This window comes from Acomys minous (assembly GCF_964271855.1).
Source record: "Acomys minous genome assembly, chromosome: 10".
NCBI classification, from domain to species: domain Eukaryota; kingdom Metazoa; phylum Chordata; class Mammalia; order Rodentia; family Muridae; genus Acomys; species Acomys minous.
Genome location: NC_140491.1, coordinates 73,599,602 through 73,623,545, shown reverse-complemented (window position 1 = coordinate 73,623,545; position 23,944 = coordinate 73,599,602). Strand labels below are relative to the sequence as shown.

General features: G+C 49.4%; 1 protein-coding gene across 8 annotated transcripts in view; it reads left to right on the top strand.

The window, feature by feature from the left end:
* TTLL11 (tubulin tyrosine ligase like 11) overlaps window positions 1–23,944 on the top strand; it is a 233,401-nt gene that overhangs the window by 204,127 nt on the left and 5,330 nt on the right. The gene's annotated exons all lie outside the window — the stretch shown is intronic.

Below are 23,944 nucleotides of genomic sequence, written 5' to 3'. Positions count from 1 at the left end.
GAGACAAGATGGACTCCAAGCTGTCAGCTGAACGCCCTGTTCCCAGGACGCTCCATCACGCCCCTGTTTCCAGAGGAGGAAAGTGAAGTTTGAGAGGTCTAGACTAAAGAGATGACTCACGCGGGCCATGGAGGACAAGGTCCACTCACAGGCAGGCCCTCAAAGACAGAGATGACTCATGTGGACCATTGAGGATGGCAAGAAGCAGCCTGAGCTCAGTTCCCAGACTCTGGAAGACACGAGCACCAGTCTTTCCCTCAACATGTTCCCAGTGCAGGAGCTGCGAGAGCAATGTCTGGTGTGCCAGGCTGGTCCCTGGTCTTGGCAAAGGCTGGTGGTAACGAAGACAGACATATGCAGAAAGCACTGCAACTATGAGGGCTCCCTTCCAAGCACCCCTCATCTGTCACTTGGCAGTCCTGGAGCAGCCAGTGGAATGTTTGCACTGGTGTTATTACTGTGACAAAAAACGCTCTCTGGGTGCTGTGGGTTAGGATTCCTCTTTTCTGTTCAAAGCTGGGGAGCAAGGACCAGACAGCTGAGGGGCCACCTCCACGGACACCCAGCTAACTGGAGGCAATGTTTAGACCTGCTAGATCTAACCAAAGCCTCTGCCTCGGGCCGCATCCTAACCTGACCTCAAGTGCTGGGCACGAATGTGAGCCACGTTTATCAGTACCTAGCATGAGCCAGGCTCTATAAGCACAGAGCAGACAGCACAGATTCCCCCCCTTTTCCTCATACACAGTCCTCAAAATGTGATCATTGATGAGCAAGCGTTATTCTATCAGAGATAAAGCCCACGCCTTATATTATGGTTACTCTTTATCTGTTTACTCTTCACAGTTTCCACTCTTTGAGGTCTTTGAAAGGTTTCATTATTTTTTTTTAAATTTGGTTTTGTTTTTATAAACTTCATGTGTATGGGTGTTCTACCTGCGCGTATGTCTGTGCACCACACGTGAGCCTGGTCCCTGTGGAGGCCGGAAGACGGTGTCAAACCTCCTGTAACTGGAGTTATAGGTGGCGGTGAGCAGCCAAGTAGGCGCTATGAATCACAGCCAGGTCCTCTGGAAGAGCAGCTGGTGCTCTTAGCTGCGGAGCCAGCTCTCCAGCCCGCATTCTAAGAGTTTTAACAACTGCGTGAGGATCTGTAACTATCAGCCCTGCATTGCTCAAGGGAGCTTGACTGCCCCAAGCCTCTCTGTGTCCTCTTCACCAACCCTGCAGACAGACGGACACTCTACCTGCCCCCCACGCTCCCTCTCTTCCCCCCCCCCTCACACACACACACACACACACACACACACACACACACACACAGCTGGAGCCCTTGGCAACTGCTGTGAGCTTTTGACTCTGTAATTCTGCTTTTCTCGGAATGTTGTGACAGCTGGGATCATAGTGTGTCTAGCCAGTTCAGACTGGCATCTTGCACCCAGCAATACGCTTTTAAGATCCTTTATGCCTTTTTTGTTTTGTTTTGTTTTGTTTTTCAAGACAGAGTTTCTCTGCATACCCTTGGCTGTCCTGGACCCACTTTGTAGACCAGGCTGGCCACAAACTCACAGCGATCCACCTGCCTCTGCCTCCCGAGTGCTGGGACTAAAGGCATGAGCCACCACGCCCGGCTCCTCTATGCATTTTTATTCCTTGATAGTTCATTTTTTAAAAATCTCTAAATAGCCATCCATTAAATGGGCATAATCACAGTTTGTGAGCATATTTACTTTCTAAAGGATTTCTTGATTGCTTCACAGTTTAGTAATGAGGAATGAATTAACTATAAATATTCATGTGCAGGTTTTGTGTGGACATAAGCTTTTTTTCATGGGCAGCCGAATACCCATCAATGTAGCTGTTAGACCATATGGTCGTGATGATTAATTTTAGGTGCCGACCTGACTGGTCTGAGGAACGCCTAGAGAGCTGGCAAGGCATCAGTTATACGCGCATCTGTGAGGCGTTTTCAGAGGAGACCAGCATGTGCGTCAGTGGGTTGAGTGGGAAAGAACTGTCCTCAATGTGAACAGGTCCCACCCAATCAACTGGGGACCCAGGAAGAATAAAAATGGAGGTGAGGGCAGAGTGGGGGGGCTAGCAGAATGACTCACCAAATAAAGTGGCTATTTACATGGTAACATACAAGTGCTGTGCACATGCACACACACACACACACACACACACACACACACATACACACACATGCACATACACTTAATTGATCGTAATGTTTTAAAGGCAGGGACAACTCTCTTGATTAGGTTCTTGCTCCCTCTTAGACACCGGAACTCCAGCCCTCCCTGGATCTTGGGTCCTGACCTTATGCTAATTTACTCATGTTTCAGGGCCCTTGGCTTTAGAGCAAGAGTTTAAGCATCATGCCCGTGTTTCTGAGGCCTTCAGACATAAAGTGAGCCACACTACCTGCCCCCAGGGGCTCCAGCTTTCAGGCAGCCAGATGTCTGTGAATCCGTGCCCTGATATCCCTGGTACATCCCCTCTCACCTGGCTAGATTAATCTATTATCTGTTATCTGTCTATCTGTCTGTCTGTGTGTCTGTCTAAGGACCTCCCTCCCTCCCACCTGTTGGTTCTATTTCTCTGGAAAATCCTGATGAATGCATATGATCATGCAATGTTTTAGTCTTATCTGAAACTGTCTGTCTTCCAACATGGCAGTGCCATTTTGTGTTCCCCCTGTTGTTCCGCATCATTGTTAACACTTTCTCTTCCTTCTGCCTTGGCCTCTTGGTGGATATGGAGTGGCGCATACATCACTGCTTTAATTTGAAATCAGGCACACACTTTTTTTTTTCCAGACAGGGTTTCTCTGTGTAGCCTTGGCTGTCCTGGACTCACTTTGTAGACCAGGCTGGCCTCGAACTCACAGCAATCTGCCTACCTCTGCCTCCTGAGTGCTGGGATTAAAGGTGTGCGCCACCACACTCGGCTCAGGCACACACTTTTTAACACTGCATCTTCTTACATGCTTCCCTGTCTTTGGTACATATTCTTAGGGGAGGCATCTGTTCAGATCTTTGGTCCTTTTTTAAAAATTTGAACTATTTTCTTATTGTTGAATTTTAAGAGTTCTTTGAATGTTGTGGACACAAATTTTTCATCATGTATGTATTTTTGTAAATATTTGTGCCGTCTCTGATTTGTCTCTTGGCATGCCCTTTTTAGGCCTCCCCTGTGTTGGGGGCTGAACTCAAGGTCTTGTACACAGTAGGCAAATGCTCATCTACAGATCTATACCCCCAGCCCCATTTTTAAAATAATATCTTTACCAAAACAGCTTTTAATTTTAAGTAAGTCCAGCTTTCCTTGTTTTGTTTTTTCTTTCATAGATTTTGCTCTTGGAATTGTAGCAAAAATTTCAAAGCCAAACACAAAGTCGCCTAGATATCTTTATTTCTCTGTGAAGTGACATATTAGTATTTGAAAATGGACTTATTAGCCAAACATGTGTTTATGATGTCACATACCTCTGTTCCAGTCTCTATAAAAAAGAAAGAGGAGGAGAAAGAGGAGGAGGGAAAGAAAGAGGAAGAGGTATAGGGGGAGGAGAGAGAAGAGGAGGAGGAGGAGAAGGAAAAGGAGGAAGAAGTGATGGAGAAGAATTGATGTGTGAAAGCAGAGAGAAAATGTCCATATAAAATGTTCTGTTTAAAACTAAATGTGGAAAAAAGAAACAAACAAAAATCCAAAGGTGGCAGATTTCAAAATTGCAAAAGAGAAGAAAATCACAGGCAATCAATAGAAAGCAGTCAGAAGTGTGACAGTAATCCAATTATATCAGCTATGAGTCTAAATGTGAAAGCCTCATATAAATATGTCAATTAAAATGCAGAACCTGTTGAGAAGAGTTTTAAAAACAGAAAAACAAGCCAGGTGTAGTAGCACAGGCCTTTAGTCCCAGTACTTGGGAGGCAGAGGCAGGTAGATCTCTGAGTTTGAGGCCAGCCTGGTCTACAGAGTGAGTTCCAGGACAGCCAGAGCCACATGAAAGAAAGAAGGAAAGAAAGAAAAGAAAGAGATAGAAAGAAAGAAGAAAGAAAGTTAAAAAATAAAAATATACAAACAAGACAACTCTATAGTGTTTATGAAAAGCCCATTTAAACCTTAAAAACACAGATAGTCGAGGAAAAAGATGAAGACAGACGTATGCTCTCACAGACCGAATCTGAGGTGAAGTGCCATCGTCAATTCTGGGCAGAGCAGGCTCTAGAACAAGGGAAATGGCCAGAGGTAAAGGTGGGCAGTAAGTCCGGGGTCAGTCCTCCAGCCACACATAACACAGGCGCAGCGAGGAGTAGATCCTCAGCTGTGCGGAGACCTCAGCGGCCCCCAACCGCAGCTGAAAGGGCAGGTGGTCCGGATGCGGGTAAGGATGCAGGTGGGCAGGTGGTCTGGAGGCAGGTATGGATGCAGGTGGGCCGAACACCTCATCCATGGGCTTGATCTTGTTACTGAGTTTAAAATGCTTCATGCAATAAGACCGGAATAGCATGCTTCTCCGTTCTCATGGAGTATTCACCCAAACTGATTGGGCTCTATGTGTAACACATTAACGTTTGTTTGTTTGTTTGTTTGTTTGTTTGTTTGTTTGCCTTGAAGCCTCCAGGGTAGCTGGAATTGCAGGCCTGCAGCATCAGGCCAGGTCACGCTGAGAAAGCAGGGAATTAGATAAGCTGCTCTCAGACCACAAGAGAATTAAGCTGAAGTAAGAACAAGGAAGCTCCTTGGGCAAATAGCAGGAGTCTAAACAATCTGTTCCTTCCGCATTCTAGAAGATTCTAATGTAACTTAACATCCAACGTCTAGGGGAACTCACCAGTGAGCCCTTTGGGGTCTGGTGCTTTCTTTTAGGGGAAGCTATAAATTATTTATTGAATTTCTCTAATAATAGATAATGGGCTTGTTGGATTATTGGTTTTCCTTATGTAAATTTTGGCAAATTCTTTCTTTGAAGAAACTGGTCTGTTTCATCTAAAGTTACCAGATTCACAAGCATAGATGTCATCCATGATAGCCATACATGCTCCCTAATCCTGTCCCTGGGGTCAGCAGGGACATTTCTGACGCTAATATTAGAAATCTCCCATTTCTGATATCATTAATGTATTACTAATAGTTAATGATCTCCTTTTTCTCCTTGGTTAGGCTGGTAGGGCTTTATCAATTTTATTGATCCCCCCCTCAAGGATAAGCTTCTCTGTTTTATTGATTTTTTCCTTATTGATATCCTGTGTAGTTTTCATCGATTTGTTTTCTGATTTTTACCATTTCTTTTGCCATTCTGCGTTTGCTATTTTTCCATTTTGTAAAATAAAAACTTTATTTCTGTGAGACAGGATGTCTCTGTAGCCCTGGCTGGCTTGGAACTCACTATGTAGACCAGGCTGGTCCAAAACTCACATGTGCCTCTGCTCTGAGTGCAGAAATTAAAGGCACGCACCACCACACCAGCCTGAAGAAAAAACAAAAAACAAAACAAAACAAAAAAAACTTTTTTTTATATTTCAGAACTTCTTGCCTAAGATCTGCATTTGATGCTGTAAATCTAACTACACCAGTGCTAGCACTGTGTCCCACACATTCCAGTGAGTTCGGTTTTCATTTTTATTTAGTTCAAAATATTTTTAACTTTCTCCTGAGTCGTCCTTTCTGAGAGTTTTATATTTATCTTGCCTGGGCCCTGGCTGTGTTGCCTGTGCTGTGGCTATTGGTGCCAGAGGCCTGGGTTTCCTCTCATTTCTTTGTCTTTATTTTTCTTCCTACATTGACTTTGGGTTTCTCTAAAAAAACTCCTTCTTCATTGGAGCCTTGTAATGCCCCACCGGTGTGCTGGAGTCTCGGGCTGAGGTCCTGCCTTACCTAAGGCTACCTTTGCTGTGATGAAGCATCACGGACCAAAGCAAGTTGGAGAGGAAAGGGTTACACTTTCACTGCACAGTCCAGGACAGGAACTCATGCAGGGCAGGAGCCTGGAGGCAGGAGCTGATGCAGAGGCCAGGGAGGGGTTTCTTATAGAACCCAGGAGTAGGGCTGGAGAAATGGCTCCGTGGTTGGGAACCCTGGCTCCAAATGACAATAGCAACCACGTGTTCCCCGTGGACTTCCGTAAAGACAAACCACTGGAGCTCCCAGAAAGTTCCCTGTGCCCCCACCATGGCTAGATGCCAGAGCTGTCATCCAGGTAAGGGCGAAGGAGGGGTGTCAAGCCTCAGAGGCACCAGTGGCCCCCTGGGAAGAGTGCACGCACCTGCTGGGGGAGACCTGACATCACCCAGGCGCTTCTTGGTGGCCGTAGGCGTCTCTGCCCCTGCTTTTCCTGCTTGCTGCTGAAAAAAGAGGAGGGAAGTCTTATGTAACCGCAGCCTCATAGAACCTTCTGTTATTTTGGCACCCTGGGGCTGGGAAACCCCCTCCCTCATGAATTCCCATGGGGCTTGTGGATTTTTTTTTTCTGTTCTAAGCAGGCCCTATAGGTCGTTCATCATCAGCCTACAGCAGAGTAAAGCAGAGCACCTTTGCTGCCCCACCCCCATCCCCCCACCCCCCACCCCCCACCCACCCCTATCCCCCACCCTGGGCATCATTATCAAGGCCAGCCTGCTGTTCCCCATCTCACCCCTCTGCTCAGGTGTTTCTACCTGTCCTCTGCTCTTAACAGCTTTGACCAGGGCCTCTGTGAAACCCTTCCTGTCTAACAGCGTCCATCCCTAGCACAGTCCCAGCATGATCTGCTTTCCTCTTTACTGGCACCCATGAGTGCCTTCCTGCCAGATCCTGGTTCTCTTTTGGGGCCCATGGCTTAGCCCAGTTGAAGCCTCTAGAATAAATGTGACTGAATGTCCACGTGAACCAGTGGCTCCTGATTCTCAGAGCGGGGGCTTCCAGGGCCCCACCACGGTTTCCTGGTACCCATCAGGCTGTCTGAGGCACATAGCCTTGGCTCTGCCAATTCTCGTTCTAGTGAAGAGGCTGTGGGGTCTTGAGGCAGTCACTTGCTCTCTCATCCCAAGCACCTGACAGCCACCAGCTGTCACCTAAGGGTGTGTGCCTAGAGGAGGCAACAAAGTCCTAACCAAGTTCAAGCACCTCCCTAACGTTCTCCCTGTGCTCTGGCCCTAACCAGCCCCAGGACAGGATTGCTCCCAGCCATGGTATAAGAAAGAAACTGGTTTTTCTGCTTTTTGTGCACTAATAAAATTACCCTCTAAAGAAGGCGATTTGCATGTTAATGTGTTGGGTGATTCTGTGCAGCTCCAATGCCCCCAGGGCTGCAATTTCTCTCTGACAAAGTGACAAAAATAAACTCCCTCATAAAGGAGCGAGTCTCCTCCCTCTCACTTGTGATCTAATGTGACATTCCTAATGTGAGTCAAATTGAAACTCGCTGCTCTGTCTTCTTTTTGACACCAATCTGCCTCCTTTCACCTCTCTAAGTGACAGACAGGCTCTGAAGGGTGTCTCGGGGGTCCCTTTGAGGACAGGGCTGGGTCCCCTTGTGAGTGGACATCACCCCCAAAGCCCACCTCTTCCCGGCCGAGCCTTTAGCTTCTCTAAATACTGGACGTAACAGGACAGCACTAACCATCTTTGGGAAGTAGAGGGTCACTACAAGGGTGTGGGGAATCCAAAGCCGCTGCCATCCAGGGGGACAGACTGTCCCACCACTTCTGATTGTCTTAAAGACAGCAACAACAACAACAACCAGGGTAGAGCCTCAGCAAACCAGCCAAGACCATCACCACACAGCCGACCTGGGCACTTCTGCCTTCACACATAGTGACCAATAGCCACCAGGCTTCTTCCCTGCCCAGGTAGAATGACAGCTGTGCGATGTGCCACACAGGTGTCGCTCCAGACATCTAGGCCCTTGTCTGGAGCAAGAGGCAGACATCTAACACAAAAGCAGACCTGTGATCAAAGCATTTTTGGTAATTCTGTGAAAGGAAATACATGTCAGTGAGAGTAACAGAGAGTGATCGCCCTTGGGAGGCAGGTCAGTTAGTACCAACTGAGCTAAGACACAGAGGGACTGCTGGGGGACAGAGAAAGTGGGATCATAGGAAGAGGACATTGCTAGGCCAAGCTTCTGGAGAAGTGGGCGACGGGCTTAGGAGGAGCTCCTGGAGGTCCCCTAGAGGAGGTAGAGTGTGGCCCCTCCTGACTGAAGTCAGGGGAATGCAGGGTTGACCTGGTCTCTATCAGGTGCTGTTGGAGGCAGGGGACAGATGAGTTAGGTACAGAAATCCTGGCATATGGAGAGCAGGGTTTACACTGCCTGGTGTGTAGAAGTGTGTGTGTGTGTGTGTGTGTGTGTGTGTGTGTGTGTGTGTGTGTGTGTGTGTGTGTGTGTAGGGGGAGAGGTCAAAATTACCCCAGGCCTCTGGCTCCTGGCAGGTTAGGTAAGTGGAGGTAACATTTATCAGGGTAGGTTAAAAAAAAAAAAGGCCAAATGGAAAGCCAGAAGCAAGACACTCATCCTCCACAGATTCTTTGAGATGCTAATGAGGTATCCCAGAGGCTAAAAACCCCTGTGGCCGGCAGATAAGGTTTGGGAGGAATTTAGAAAGTATTTAAAGCTCATCTAGTAAATGACTGGAGGAAAATAGAGGAAGAGGGATAAAGGAGGGGCAGTGGGGTGCCAACCCTAAAGACCTCAGCACCAGACAAGCAGGCAGCTGAGTGGCAGAGGGAGAAGAGAAAGTTGGGGCAGGTGGGGGATGCGCCTGCCACTCAGTGGGTGCTGAAGAGGGAGGCTGAGGAGAGGGGAGAGGTGGAAAGGGAAGGGCGCTGGTCCTTCAAAAAGCCACACTAGACTGGAGTGGCCCAGTCCCCTCCTGAGCTGGAAGGAGGAAGATGCAGAGGTGTGCCTGGGCAGGCCAGTCTGCACCTGGAAGGCTTTGCTGAGGGCGTGGGTAGGAGACAGAAGGAGGACCCAGGCTGGCTGGTGGCTGAGAGCATCCACACTGGAGCATTCACTCAAGGGACAGACTTTAAAGCACCCGCCTTTCTTCTCTTTGCTGCCCCACTTCCAAGGCCTCTTGCCAGACCCCAAGACTCCTGCACTGCCCGCCCCCCCCCCCCAACACCGAAGAAAATTCTTTCATAGCATTTGGCATGGCATGGCTTCTCTGGAGGATGGAGGTCATTTGGTAGAGCACTTGCCTCGAGTGCACAGCACTCTGGAGTTGATCCTCAGCACTGCAGAAGAACCCAAGGGACCTGTAATCTCAACTCTTGAGAGAGGAGGCCTGGGGATCAGAAGTTCAAGGTCCTCATCAACTTCATAGCAAGTTTGAGACCAGCATGGCCTACAGGGGACCTTGTCTCTAAATAAATAAACAAATAAAAAGAAGACCTCCCTGCGCAGTCTTTTCCCACTGCTCCTTCAGGGTCTTAACCCCAGGCAAGTTTGGTAGAAGCTACCCATATGACCCGGAAGTGTTCGATGGAAGGAAGGCATGGCCTCTTCAAGTACGCCACGTTCCAATGGGTGTGCAAAGATCATTGCCGCATCATGTGACCACAACACCAAGAAAAGGAGACCAAGAAGAAGAAGACAAAGAACATTTGAAGCATCCACCAGTGGGGGGGAGGGGCTTTAAAGCTTATGGTATGTACACACTAGTCTGGGGAAAAAACTACCTATGTATATGCAATACAGGGAGGTGTAAGACATGGTTAAAGATACGGTACACGCTCAGTGTGGTGGTCTGTGCTTGGAACCTGAACACATGGGAGCCTGAAGGAGTGTAGACAGCCTGGACTACGTAGTGAAAGCCTGGGAAGAGGGAAGGAAAGAAAGAGAAGAGAAGAAAGAAAGAAGAGAGAAAAAAAAGGAAAGAGAGAAAGAAAGAAAAGAAGGGAGGGAAGAGAGAGAAAAGGAAAAAGTAAAGGACAATACTTGGCCCAGAATTACACAGATACATTATTGGTGTCTGCAGAATCCTGTGAGTTCCATTTCACACGGATACGCCAGAGACAGCAGGCAACCGCGCGCTTCTGTGTGGCCATTGGTAGCAGCGTCAGAGAGGACAGCCTGCGACTCAGAACCTCCCAGGACAACACGAGAAGCCACGTTTCCCTCTATGTGTGCCCCATGTGCCTTCTTCCTGCCTCTCTCAGCAGTAAGATACCAGGAAGTGGCCTGCTCGGAGGGTTGTGCTCCATCGCCAGCTTTGCACCTCTTTGCCGAGGACCAAGTTAGACCCAACCCAAAAGGCTTGGAACAACCAAAGGAAGAAGCAGGGGGTGGGTGGTCTCAACGCATCCACCACCTAGAATTTTGTTTTGAGAACTAAATGAGATGTGAGCAGCGCTGGGACACCCGTAATTCTCCTTAGAGGTGCAATTGCCCTGTGAGGTCCTGGGGTGTGCTCTCTCTGGCGCTCTTTCTAAGCCAGAGAGACTCGGCAACTTGCTGAGGAGTGACCATGGAGCCTCAGGACGTCCACAGAGCCGCTGGCTGCAGAAGAAATATCCGAGGTGGCACGCAGCGATGAAGGAAGGCTGGGCCAGTCCTGCCCCGTCTTCGCAATGAGTCTGAAACACTCATCTGTCACGGCGGGAAGAGGCGTGACATCAGATGGGAGGGGCCTGGGACCTTGGGTCACTCTGCCCAGGGCCCAGCCTGTGGCCTGTGATGAACGAAAAGTGGAATATTTGCTTTCGCCTTTGATTGTGTCTGTCACTGGCTGTTCTAGCCTACTAGGGGCGATGAGTCTCCTGCAAGGTCTATTTATGGCTCTGGCTTGACACATATTCATTTCTCTACCCAGACAAGGACAAAGGTGGTAGCGGCTCCTTCCTGCCATGACACTTGTAGGCAGTGACTGTGTGTGCCGAGGGGATATTGCAGGAAAAGGCTGCCACCTTTCTTTCCTGTAAGGCTAGCCCTTGAGGGGCTTTCCTCCCCACCCCGGCTTGAGAGAAAGTGAGTAAGGAGCTATGGGGGGGACCTCAGTACTATCTCTATGTTGGTTAGTTTTTAGGGCCACTGGGAAGGAGAACCCCAAATGAGGACCTGCCTCCATCAGATTGGACTGTGGGCAAATCTATAGGGCAGTTTTTTGGTTGGTGTGATAGGTGGGCTCAGTCCGTTGTAGGTGATGCCGCGCCTGGGCAGATGGTCCTGGGTTGCACAAGAAAGCAAGCAGCCCCATGAGGAGCTCCAGTAAGCAGTCGGCTTTAGTCCCTGCCCTGGGAGTCGGAGGCTAAAATAAACCTTTTCTTCCCCTTTGGTCATGGTGTTTAGCACAGCAATAGAAACCTAAACTAAGACCCCGTCCATCTCTGAGATGTGACCTTGGCCAAGAGAACTTGACCTTGCACACCCACCTTGCACTCTCTAAGTTGAGCACTGAGGTCTCCTCAGTATGAAGAGATGAGTCCTGACAGCCTCTCCGACTACCTCAGGCCATGCAGGGAGGAGGCGTGTGGGGCCTAGCCCGCAGAACTTACTCATAATTGTAACTGGTGACTTTTTAGCTATCACTTGTTTTAGTTAGGTTTCTGTTTGCTATTCAAAAATGAGAAATCAACTTAAGGAAGGGGAAGGTTGTTTTAGCTCACTGTTCTGGGTGGTTCAGGCGGCAGGAGCCTGCAGCAGCTGGTCATGTGGCATCCAGTCAGAAGAGACAAATGAAAGCTCGTTCCACTTATACAACCCAAGACGTGCACATGTGCACATACACACACAAAGACGCACACACACACCTAGGGCAGATGTCACAGAAGAGGAGACTTAGACACAGAGAAAAGAAATACTTTGCATGGCTGGCAGTGGCAGAGCTGGGATGTGGTTCCAGAGTCCCAGTCACCATCCACTGAGCCCCTTGTCATCTCTTGGGAACTGCCTGGATTTGATCTACCCAGCATGAGACCCAAGCACCAGGCCTGGAGCACTGGGGTGACAGCTCATGGGTCCATGCAGCAGAGGGCCAGGCTTCTGGGCACCACAGGAACAGGGAGAAGGCTGGGAGTTGGGGATGGAGCACCTTCTGGGGGCTCTTCTGGGGGCTGTCGCAGCGTGCAGGGAAGGGCCACTAAGGTGATTCCAGCCAGACCCTCCCACTTTATTTCCTGGCAACGATTCTGAGCCAAACAGGACTGTGCGCGTACACTTAGGACCTTCTGTGAGGCACCATCTCCTCTTCTGGTTGAGTAAGGAAGAGATTTGAATACCGAGAGGAGAGCAGGGATTGACTGAAAGGTGGGAGGTAGGGGAAATCAATCTCATCTTCAGTGTGGGATAATAACTCTGGCTGTCAACAATGATTTGGATTTAATTACATCAAATATGCAAATGTGTTCTGGAAACTGTAAAATAATACATAGCCGTCAAATGCGAAGAAAGCTCAATTAGATTGAGACACGACTGCAGGTCTGAGCATGAGATGTGCCTGGGATGAAATGGCACCTCTTCTACCAGGGAGTCACCCTGCCTGGCTGCCTGGCCACTGGGTACGTGCCCCCTCAACCTCAGACGGAGAGCTCACGGCCTAGTAGCCTTTGCTGAGCACCTCTCGGAACCAGACGAGAAGAAAGAGACACCATGTGACCCGGAAAGCAGCAAGAAAGCCTTGGCTTTGTTTCTGCCCTCAAGGCCTCAGGCTTTCTGGGGAGCTGCCATGCTCGCCCCCCTCAAGTCAGATGTGTCCTACACTTCCCTGCGAGTGAGGAGAGAGGACCCTGTGCCAGCAGGAGCTAGTGGGCCCTCCATCACCCGCTGACTGACAGAATGAGGCCATGTCCTGTCAGTGGCCGCATCTCAATATCCAATGGCCACCTCCAGGGAGAGGCAGGAGTCTGCGATCAGAATGTTTCAAAGGCAGCTTTCTCCGGTGACATGTCCACCCAAATGAAGTTTCAAGTCCCGCTCCACCGCTTATCTTCAGGCGTGGGGAAAGCATGGCCAGAAAAGCCCGTGGATCTTGCCTGACCTTCTTGACATCTGGCAGAGATGGATGGTGCCCTACCGTTATCACTCCAAGGCTGACTTTGCTTCTGGAGTTTTCTCCTCTTTTTTAAGTGTTTCTGTTGTTCTCGGTGGTTGTCTGTTTGCAGTCCTGAGGCAACTCTGATGTGGCCGGATGCTTGAAGACTCAGAGAAGCAACGGAACGAAACGTTGAGAGGCCGTTGCTCAGGTCGTACCTGCCAGCCGTGTCACCTGCCAGCCATGTGCCTTTAGCATGTTTCCTGAATGTAAAATAGCATTGTGACCAGCACCTGCTTCATAAGATGATCTGGTTGAATAATGTACAGGCGATTTCTACCCGTGGGGCTTTCAAGACCCAATGACCTTGAACTAATGGTGCTCGTTGCTTTGGCTATAACAAGCGTGTAAAGGCATTGTTAGCAGGGGATGTGCCCAGGGATGAACCCAGCCTTGAGGGTCTCTCCCTTCTGGCAGGTGGGTGGGTGGAGGGGCACGGATTGAGGTGAGGGTGACTTAACCGTTTCCTAAGTAGCTCTGGGACTTGGAGACTTAGAGCATTTGAGGGTAGCCCCACATGGTAGCGCCTCCTTAGCAGAAATGAAGATTTCGGAGTGCCCCTCCCCCACCTCATATGTTGTGACCCCTGTGGGATGGGTTACGGACCAAAGAGACAAGGCCTCTAAGGAAGTGGCTGGTGTCAAACGCGGCCCCTTTCCAATTGTGTTTAGTTCCCTCATCAGAAAAGACAGCAGAGGGCAGGGCCACGTGCTCTCTGACCTATGAAGGCTGCCATCTGCCAGCCAGATGAGGCCCTCCCCAGAGCCTGGCCATGCTGGCACCTGGACTGGCATATCTAACTTCTAAGTGCGAGGAAGTTTGCCATTACCACTATTTGTCACGGAGTCTGTAGAACTCCACGGCATCCTGGGCAACTGAAGTCAGGGATGGGTGGCAACGAGCCTTTAAAAGAAGAGTTTCCCAGAATCCTCCAGGGCTCTTCACCGCCCTCACACCAGCCTAGCACATACAGTCCCGGCTCCCTCAGACGGCATCCTCTGGGCTTCCTCACTATGCTGCTCCCTGAAGAGTCCTTCAAGCCACGGCCACACTGGAGTGCTCATCCTAAAAGCCCCCAAATCCGCCGTGACAAGTGCACCTTCTGATGCTCACTGTCAGCAGGCCACACCTCCAGGAGAAGGGGGTGGAACACTGCGTCTCTGGCAAGGGCCCCCAATTAGCTGGTGCCTGAGAGATTTGAAAATCAAGAGAAGGCCTGTCTCCTGGACCTGGTGTCAGGTGCCCTGTTTTATCAGGACTCCGGCCTTTCCCTCACACCTACATGAGGCCGATGGGCAGATCTCAGTTCCCATTGGCTCTGTTCTTGCCCTATATCCAGCATCTGCTCAGCCTCATGCCTTCACCCACTGCTATGGCGATCCAAGGTGCCACTCTCAGCTTTTTTTTTTTTTTGACTGGCGCAGCATCCCTGTTCTCTCTCACGCACGCCCATTACCACTTGGTTCTAGCATGGAGACACAGCCATCTTGATACTTCAGAACTTCCTACTGGCCTCTTATCTTCCTCAGCCTGAAATCTTCTGCTGTGGTCGACAGGGCCGTCTGTGGCATAGCCTTCCTAGCCTATTACACCTTAGTAAGACTGATGGGGGCACGGACCAGGAGGGGTCATGGAACTCTCCCCACTTGGTGGCTGGGCAGGGAGTCCACAAGAACTGAGAGTGTGCAGCCTCTCGGAACCAAGGGAGGGCTCAGCATAATACTGGGACAGGTTCGTGGTTTCTCAGATCAGTCATTGGGCTTTAAAAATAAAGGTGTTCGGTTTCCCTCAATCGATATCTTCCAAGAAATGTCTTTTTAAAGAAATGTCTTTAGCCCAAAGTCAAGCTCCTCATTTCAAGGCGGTCAGAGTAAAGTTCCTCCAGACAGGACTCAGTCGGGGAGCAGGTTGTCTCCAAGTGAGGCCCCTGGTCCCTAGCCCTCAGCATCACCTGGGAATTTTTGAAGGCAGATTTTCAGGCCCCGCTTTGGAATTCTGGATTGGAAGCTCTGGTTTGAGGTGTCTTTCTGATTTCAGTATCCCTCTCCCCCACCCCCCCCACCGGTCAGGGGATCTGAAGTCCAGGAGCCCTTAGTCAGAATCATCCTGTTTTCACCCATCTGCAAATCTTCTCAGGGGCATTTTCATGGGTCTCTCCCAGCTGGTCTCGTGTCCATTCTCTACAGTAAGCATCATAACGCCTGTGTCTCGGGCATGCCTCGAGAACACACAGATCTCCTGTACCCATGGACTTAGAGCCAGAAGTAGGAGGAAACAGGAGCGAGCACTAGGAAGTGTAGTTGGCTCCCACAGGGGGTCCCACGGGGAGCCTCACAGAAGCAGTCAGTACCTTAGAGTCTGGTTGGGGTATTTTGTTAAAAAAAAAAAAAAGATCTTTCTATTTTTTTGTTTTTCAATTACTCTCCAGAGTGAGCACCCATGATACCACTTGGAAAATACAGAAAAGCACAGAAGATTGTAGTGCCATGGAAGGGCTGTACTGTGTGGAGTCAGCAGTGAACCACCCTATGAGAGAATGCAGTGTATTTCCTTTTTAAAAAAATATCTATCTATCTATCTATCTATCTATCTATCTATCTATCTATCTATCTATCTGCACATGTGCCTGCATGACAAAAGAGAACATCAGACAAAAGACAGCATCCGCTCTCATTACAGATGGTTGTGAGCCACCATGTGGTTGCTGGGAATTGAACTCAGGACCTCTGGAAGAGCAGCCAGTGCTCTTAACCACTGAGCCATCTCTCCAGCCCTGTATTTCCTTTTGGAAGTAATAATTTGTTTGGCCAATGTCTAGGTCTGTCATTATTGTGTTAAATGGCATCATGGCTGGTAAACTTCTGCCAAACTGCTTTTCTGAAGTTCATAGTGATTGTACCATGGCTTTAATGCTGTCTTGCCTGCCCATTCCTGTCCTCTGTCCATATGAGTACTTATGAGGTCAGAAGTATTTTAAATATGAACTAACTAATGCTAAATTAACCTGATACACACACACTTACACATATACATATGTGTGTGTCTGTGTGTGTGTCTGCATGTGTGTGTCTGCGTGTGTGTCCTCAACAACCCAGATACCTGGGGTTTTATTATTAGGAAATGAATGAGACATAAAAACAGTGATGTACCAACTGTTTTTTACCCCACTCTCCATAAGAGCCGACTAAGATGAGCACTCATTGTTCAAGAGGGAGTAGTGGAGAACTGATGCGTTAAGACCCAATTCCGATGCATTTGTCTGTTTGTTGGTTTCAGGGTCTCGCTGTGTTGTCCAGGCCTGTCTACACCACCTGCGCTCACCTAAGCCTTCAGCTTCAGCCTCCCGAGTGCTGGGGCTACAGGTGTGCACCGTCTCCCCTGGCCTTTTTGAAATGTTGTACTGACATTCCAATAGTGGTCCCGAGGGTTGCACAGCAAGGTGCAGTGCATCTGCTCACACCTATAATTCCAGGACTCAGGACACTGAGGCAGGAGGTTTGCTATGAGCTCAAGACCAGCTGAGCTACATAATGGGGTACTGGATGAGACCCTGCCTTAGAGGGGGGGCACAAGCAAAGCAGACTCCCATATGCAGTCTCACAAATGAATGGCACATGTCTTCCTGAGGACACAGCGGAGGAAGGGCAGTCAGTGAGGACCCTGGGGCTCTAGGGGTCGATAGGCCTGAGCATCACTAAACTTACTGCTGATGTTACACTGAATATAAAAAATAAAATAAAAGGAAGACGGAGTCCACCCACTATACATCCTGGGCTGGTTAGGAAGGCTCCCAGCAAGGCTGGTTTTCCAGCAGCTAGGAATTGCTGCTCCTCCTGAGCCCAGGCCCCACCCCCTTGCTAATGAGAACCCCATCACCCTACCCCTGCTAACCCTGAATTCGACCGTGACTTTTCTTGTGGGAAACCCACGCTCTCTTCCTCCCATCTTCAGCTCCATGAAGCCATAAAAAGGTTCGGTTCTGGGAAATCTGCTGAACACTGACCTTGGCCAGGCCATCCTTGTCTGGGCCACTTGGCAAAAAGAGGAGCAGTACTCCCGTGAGACTCAGATACGCGCAGCTGTTGGGGGTCAGCGGCCCCTGTGAATGGTGTGCTGTGCAGGGTGTGCCCCACTTCCAGCCCTCATGACCTTCAGTGGGATGTGCTCCTCAGGGCTGGGCAAAGTATCAGGGCCACTGGCCAACTAGAGGCGGCCCTCCTCCCTGGCCCCTAGCTTTAATATTTTTCTTTCATTTTGTCAGGTTTCCTCTCTCTCTCTCTCTCTCTCTCTCTCTCTCTCTCTCTCTCTCTCACTGTCATTCTGTCTTTTATGAGACAGGGTTTTACTATGTTTCCTTTGCTAGCCTGAGACTCACCAGGCAGACAACTTTGGCCTTTAAACTCTCAGCAATCCTCCTGCCTCTGCCTCTGCCTCCCAAATGCTGAGATCAGCAGGCATGTGCCACCCACTGGGCTTTTTCAGTTCTTCCTCAGGGAGTGAGTTGGAAGTATGCCAAGATCTGGGAGAGCTGCGGTCTGGTCCTGACTTTGTGGCTTACTGACTGACTCAGATGTCACGTACCATCCAGCTCTTGGGTAAAATGTTGGTGCTAGGCAAGGACTCCACAGTGATGATGGTGACCTTGTGGGCTGTGAAGAGCCAAGAGTCCTGTTGGGTGACCAGGTCTGGGGGGTGATGGGCTGAGAGCTGCCCTCTCCTGGCTTAAGAATCAGGATGGGCACTCTTGTGTGAGTCACTGATGACTGTGATCCTTTGCTCTTGTTTTCCCTATATGGCCATCCCCCTTATCCAAAGCACTGCTTTCCTGTTTCAGTTACTATCAACAGTTACTATCAATTCCAGAAGTAAGTGGTTCTTATGCTGTGAATTATGTATCTGAGTCATAGGATAGAATCCCAGGCTGATCTGCTCGTTCTCACCAGAACTGTGACCCATCTCCTTGTCCAGTGTGTCCGCCCTGTGTGAACTACCTGCCCATTAGTCACTTAGCAGTCATCTACATCAGATGGCTGTGACCGCACGGCAGTGCCGATGCTTGAGCGACCCTTCACTCAGTAGTGGCCCAAAGCACAGAGATTGGTGACTCAAACAAATATCAGTGATAAGACAGGAAGAGCTGAATTAATTCCGGTGCTGTGTTGTGTTGCTCGGGGCATATAAGGAAAATATAGGATGTACAGTACAGTATTTTGTATTGACTTCAGTTTTAGGACTTCTCTGGGGAGTCTTTAAACATACCTCTCAAGGATAATTAGAGAAGTGTGTGTGTGTGTGTGTGTGTGTGTGTGTGTGTGTGTGTGTGTGTTACTTTAAAATTTTTATCAAAGTAAAATGTGTGTGTGTGTGGTGTGGTGTATGTGTGTGTGTGCTCACGCATGTGTGCATGTGTGTGTGTCTATGTGTCTGTGCTGTATTTTTTAAAGTAAAGCATTAAGAAGCAGGCACCCTTCCTTGTAGGCACCTCTCTGCACCCACTAGAGTTTCCCGTTGTAAGTCAGGTGTGGGGTGCAGATGTGCAACTACAACCCTCAAGGACTGGGGCACGAGAATTGTACAAGTTTAAGACCTGCCTGGACTACAAGGCGAGACCTTTTGTCACCTGTCTCAAAAACAATTTTTGGTACATTTTTAATGCATGTTAGCTCTAGTAAATTAGAAAAAACAGATTTTTTAAAAAGCTAAGAGTAGTGAAGTAAGCACCCCCTCCTCCTCTCAGAATGTCCTCATCTACTAACTCAGCCATGTGCTCTTCCCCTGGTCATATCCTTCTGCGGATGGTGACAGCTGGAATCACAGGCAGGCACCAATGAAGGGAACAAAAGTGACATCCCAGTGAGCTACAGGGTGCTGTATGTTTCTATCCCACTGTTCTGTGTGGCCAGAGGCCAGCAGCCACCAATCCCGCAACAAGCACACCTCTGGCCTCACCTTGAAATCCACATTTAATTTTTTGAGACAGGGTTTCTCTGTGTAGACTTGGCTGTCCTGGACTCACAGTGATCCACCTGCCTCTGCCTCCAGAGTGCTGGAATCAAAGGTGTGCACCACCACGCCCTGCTGGAATCCACATTTTAACAAGGTAGTGGTGACTGGCATGCCTGTTAGCGCTGCTGTGTGTGGGCATTGGAAGTACTCAGAGCTGTGACCTGCTTGAGCCAGAGTATACACAGTTGGCCGCTTCCTTCCTTGGCAAACACTTGCTATAACTACTGTCAACACAAGTAAGCAATGTGATTGATGAGGTGGCTGATTATATTCTGGCCCAAGCTCCTTATCTCAACAGAAGTCAAAGATGCAGAGCCTCAGACACCGTCCTTGGTGGTCAGTGAGATGCAGAGCCTCAGACACCGCCCTTGGTGGGCCAGTGAGATGCAAAGTCTCAGACACCACCCTTGGTGGTCAGTGAGATGCAGAGCCTCAGACACCGTCCTTGGTGGTCAGTGAGATGCAGAGCCTCAGACACCGCCCTTGGTGGGCCAGTGAGATGCAAAGTCTCAGACACCACCCTTGGTGGTCAGTGAGATGCAGAGCCTCAGACACCACCCTTGGTGGGCCAGTGAGATGCAAAGTCTCAGACACCGCCCTTGGTGGGCCGGTGAGATGCAGACTCTCAGACACTGCCCTTGGTGGGCCGGTGAGATGCAGACTCTCAGACACCGCCCTTGGTGGGCCAGTGAGATGCAGAGCCTCAGACACCACCCTTGGTGGGCCAGTGAGATGCAAAGTCTCAGACACCGCCCTTGGTGGACCAGTGAGATGCAAAGTCTCAGACACCGCCCTTCGTGGGTCAGTGAGATGCAGAGTCTCAGACACCACCCTTGGTGGGTCAGTGAGATGCAGACTCTCAGACACCGCCCTTGGTGGGCCGGTGAGATGCAGACTCTCAGACACCACCCTTGGTGGGCCGGTGAGATGCAAAGTCTCAGACACCACCCTTGGTGGGCCAGTGAGATGCAAAGTCTCAGACACCGCCCTTCGTGGGTCAGTGAGATGCAGAGTCTCAGACACCGCCCTTGGTGGGCCGGTGAGATGCAGACTCTCAGACACCGCCCTTGGTGGACCAATGAGATGCAGACTCTCAGACACCACCCTTGGTGGACCAGTGAGATGCAGACTCTCAGACACTGCCCTTGGTGGGCCAGGCTTCGAAAAGAATGTTTAGACCACAGAACTGGGAGGTTGGGAGGTGACTGAGTTTCTCTGGGCATCATTCATTGTATCTATCTGACCCAACCAACCAACCATGACACATACATTCACATGCACAGACTCTTATGCACGGACACAGGCATAGAACAAACACATACAGATGCACACACCCAACCTAGTAAGCTTGTGTGGTGGAGCAAAGGCAGGGCCAGCATCTAGCACACCATGATGCCCTGACTCTGGCACAGTTGTCACCTCCCTGAGGGTCCCTGGGATATACATGGGCCCTGGAGTTCATTTTCATGTAGACACAATACAGTATGAAAACTGGCACAAATAATGAGGGCAGCATCCTCTGTCAGTGACCTTATGAAGCTACTTCATCTCTGTCTTGTTCCTCCCCTGTAGAGTATTCCTGACCTCTCGGGGATCACAGGAGGATCAGAGGCAGTTTCCATAAAGCACCTCGGACTGGCACATCATTCTCCCACCCAGCCATCTCCTCACAGAACCACCTGCCCATCCAGTCACGATTCCAGTGTGTCCCGCCCAGCCATCTGCTCATGGGACCACCCGCCCATCCAGTCACGATTCCAGTGTGTCCCACCCAGCCATCTCCTCACAGAACCACCTGCCCATCCAGTCACAATCCCACTGTGTCCCACCCAGCCATCTGCTCATGGGACCACCCGCCCATCCAGTCACAATCCCAGTGTGTCCCACCCAGCCATCTGCTCACGGGACCACCCAACCATCCACTCATGATTCCAGTGTGTCTTTACCAAGCATCTTCTGGGTTCCAGTCACTACAAAGCAGGACAGATGGGCTCAGCCAAAGGCCCGCAAAACAACCCTGAGCAAGCTGAGGCCCGTGCCATCAAGAGAAAGGCAAGGAAGGGTTGGAGGGAAAACGCTTCAAGGTGTAAGCACAGGCAAGGCCTTCCTGAACAGGGCTTCGACGGCGCGCATGAGAAATAAACTCAGAAGCTGACAACTGGGATTCCATGAAGTTAGGAAACTTCTGCACGGCAAGGAACTGTCACCAGAGAAAAGAGAGTCCACGCCAAGCCTACATCTGACAAGAGATTAATATCGAAGATAAATCGATTACAACAAACACAACCAGCCCCAAAGTATCCAACCAGGAAAAGGGATGACGGACTACCCGGGCAGCTCTAAAAGAAGACACATAAATGGCCAATAAAAACACTTGAAACGGTGTCCTTAGCCATCACGGGAATGAATGAAGGCTAGACTCGGATCCCCAGCACCCACAGGAAGAGCCAGCATGGTAGTGCAGGATCAGAATCCCAGCGCCGAACGGGTGGAGACAGGCAGATCCTTGTGTCCCTAGCCAGTCAGCTTAGCCTAACTGATGAGCCCTAGGTCCCAGTGAGAAACCCTGTTTCAGAAGTAAGCCAAGAGCGATAATGATTGACTGAAGAGCAGCACCCGAGGTTGACCTCTGACCTCCACATACAAGCATAGACACAGTCACTCATACCTGCAGACCACATATGTGCACTCTCACACACACATGAACATACACAAAACAGTAAGTTAACACAAATAAAATTGCTTTGAGATTTTATCTCACCCCAGGCAGAATGATGGTGCACACCTTTTATCCCAGGACTCAGGAGGCAAAGACAGCCAGATCTCTAAGATCAAGGCCAACCTGATCTACACAGAAGTTCCAGGCTGTCCACAGCTACACAGTGAGACTCTGTTTGTTTATTTGTTTGTTTATTTATTGATGTATTTATTTATTATTTAAATAAGTAAGACAGCAAATGCTGGTGAGGGTGTTGGAAAGAGAGTCCCTCCCTCACTGCTGGTGAGGTGTAAACTGAGGCAGCCACTATGTACCTCAGTACAGAGCTCCCTCAGCAAACTAAGCCCAAAGGACCCTTGCTCAGAACATCACAGAGATACATGCACATCCAAGTTTGTAAGTGGTTGGGAAATGGAAGCAGCCTGGCTGTCTATCAACAGGTGAATAGACAAATGGAGGCAGCCTGGATGTCCACATATGATGGATGAATAGATAAGGAAAATGGTTCATATATACAACAGAATTTTATACAGCCATAAAGAGAAATGAAACAATGACATTTGCAGGAAATGGATTCAATTGACTTGGGAAAAGAACTCACATTCCCTCTCATGTGTAAAGCCTAAATTTAAAATTATATGTGTGTGTGTGCGTGCGTGCGTGTGTGTGTGTGCTTATATATGCTTATTTATAAGCTACAAAGCTAGAAAAAGGGTCTTGAGAATGGAGGAAGAGACTTGAAGGAAATGGGAAATAGAGCCAATAATAAAATAGCCGGAGGGGGAGGGGAGCAGGGGGAGGGTAGTGAGGGGGAGACAGCTGAGAACAAAGTATAATAATGGAAGCTGTAAAAAAAAAAAAAAAGAAAGAAAATAATGGAAGCTGTGTTTGAAGTGCCCATATGGAGCCTGTCTCTTTGTATGGAGTCCTAAGACATTAATTTAAAAGAAGGGGACAAGCTAACAAACCACAGAAACCTGGGTGGACCACAAGAGAACCTGCTAAGTGGAAGAAGCCATTCTAAACAGGCTACAAGCCCTTCTGCCTCCATCCTGGGAAAGGCAACGCTATGGCAACGATGAAAAGATGAGTGGCTTGCCAAAGGTTGGAGGAGTGAAGGAGGGATGGGTGGGTGGAAGCTAGGAAGTTGGGGGCAGCGAAACTGTTCTGTGTGACATCACAAGCAGAGACACTTGACTTTCACACATTTGCCAAAATCATACAGAACGGCACAATACAAAGAATGGGCCCGGATAGGCACCTGTACTGCTCCATACTGTTTGACCAGTTGTGACAAATGGGCCACCACACTGGCAAGCATTGTGAGACAAGGGCCGGAAACCGCATCAAATTCTCCTCTGTCACTTGACACCAGAGCAGGTGGGACCAGGACATGGCTCTGTGGTAGAGTGCTTGTGGGACAGTCACATGGCCTGGCCTCCCAGGCTTCATGCCAGCACTAAAAAGGGCTTCTGTCTCGTGTTAACCTGGGTGTTTTGAGCTCGAATCTCAGGGATAGGTAGGAGCTTATGAGGTACCTCCTGGAGCATCCCAGGGGCAAGGGCACCGTGGGGATGGTACATCGTGCATCCCAAACATAACTGCCACTGGTGTGTTTGCTACTCTCATGTCTCTGTGACTGAGATGTACCCAAGAGAACAGCTCCGGTTTGCAGAGGAGTTAGTTCATGGTTGTTTGGTCCCATATACTTGGGCAAAGCATTATGGAGGTAGGAGTGTGGCAGAGGTCACCTTGTGGAGGACAGGAAGTAAAGGAGGGGTAGAGAGATCAAGGACCAGGCATTGCTTCAAAGGCATGCCCCAGTGAGCAAGCTCCTTCAGGTGGGCGCCACCCTCTGAAGTTTCTAGAACTTTCCCAAATAGTCCCATTGGCTGGAGACCAAGCGCCTGTGGCATGTGGCAAGGGGGATGAATCGCATTGCAACGTGACAACCAAAGAGATGGGGGTTGGGTGTTTTTACTCGGTGAGGTAAACTTTGCAAACAGGAAAACACATCAACTTTAAGATACAGTTAGTTGGCTGAGCACACCCACATCAGAATGGAGTAGGCTTTGTTGTTGGCTTGATAACTTAGCTGATTTTATTCCTCTAATGTTGAGATAGGGTTTTCATGGGAGCAGGGTTTTCATGGTAAGACGGTTTGTCATGGTGCCCAGGAATAAAATTTGGGGTAAGGTTTCCC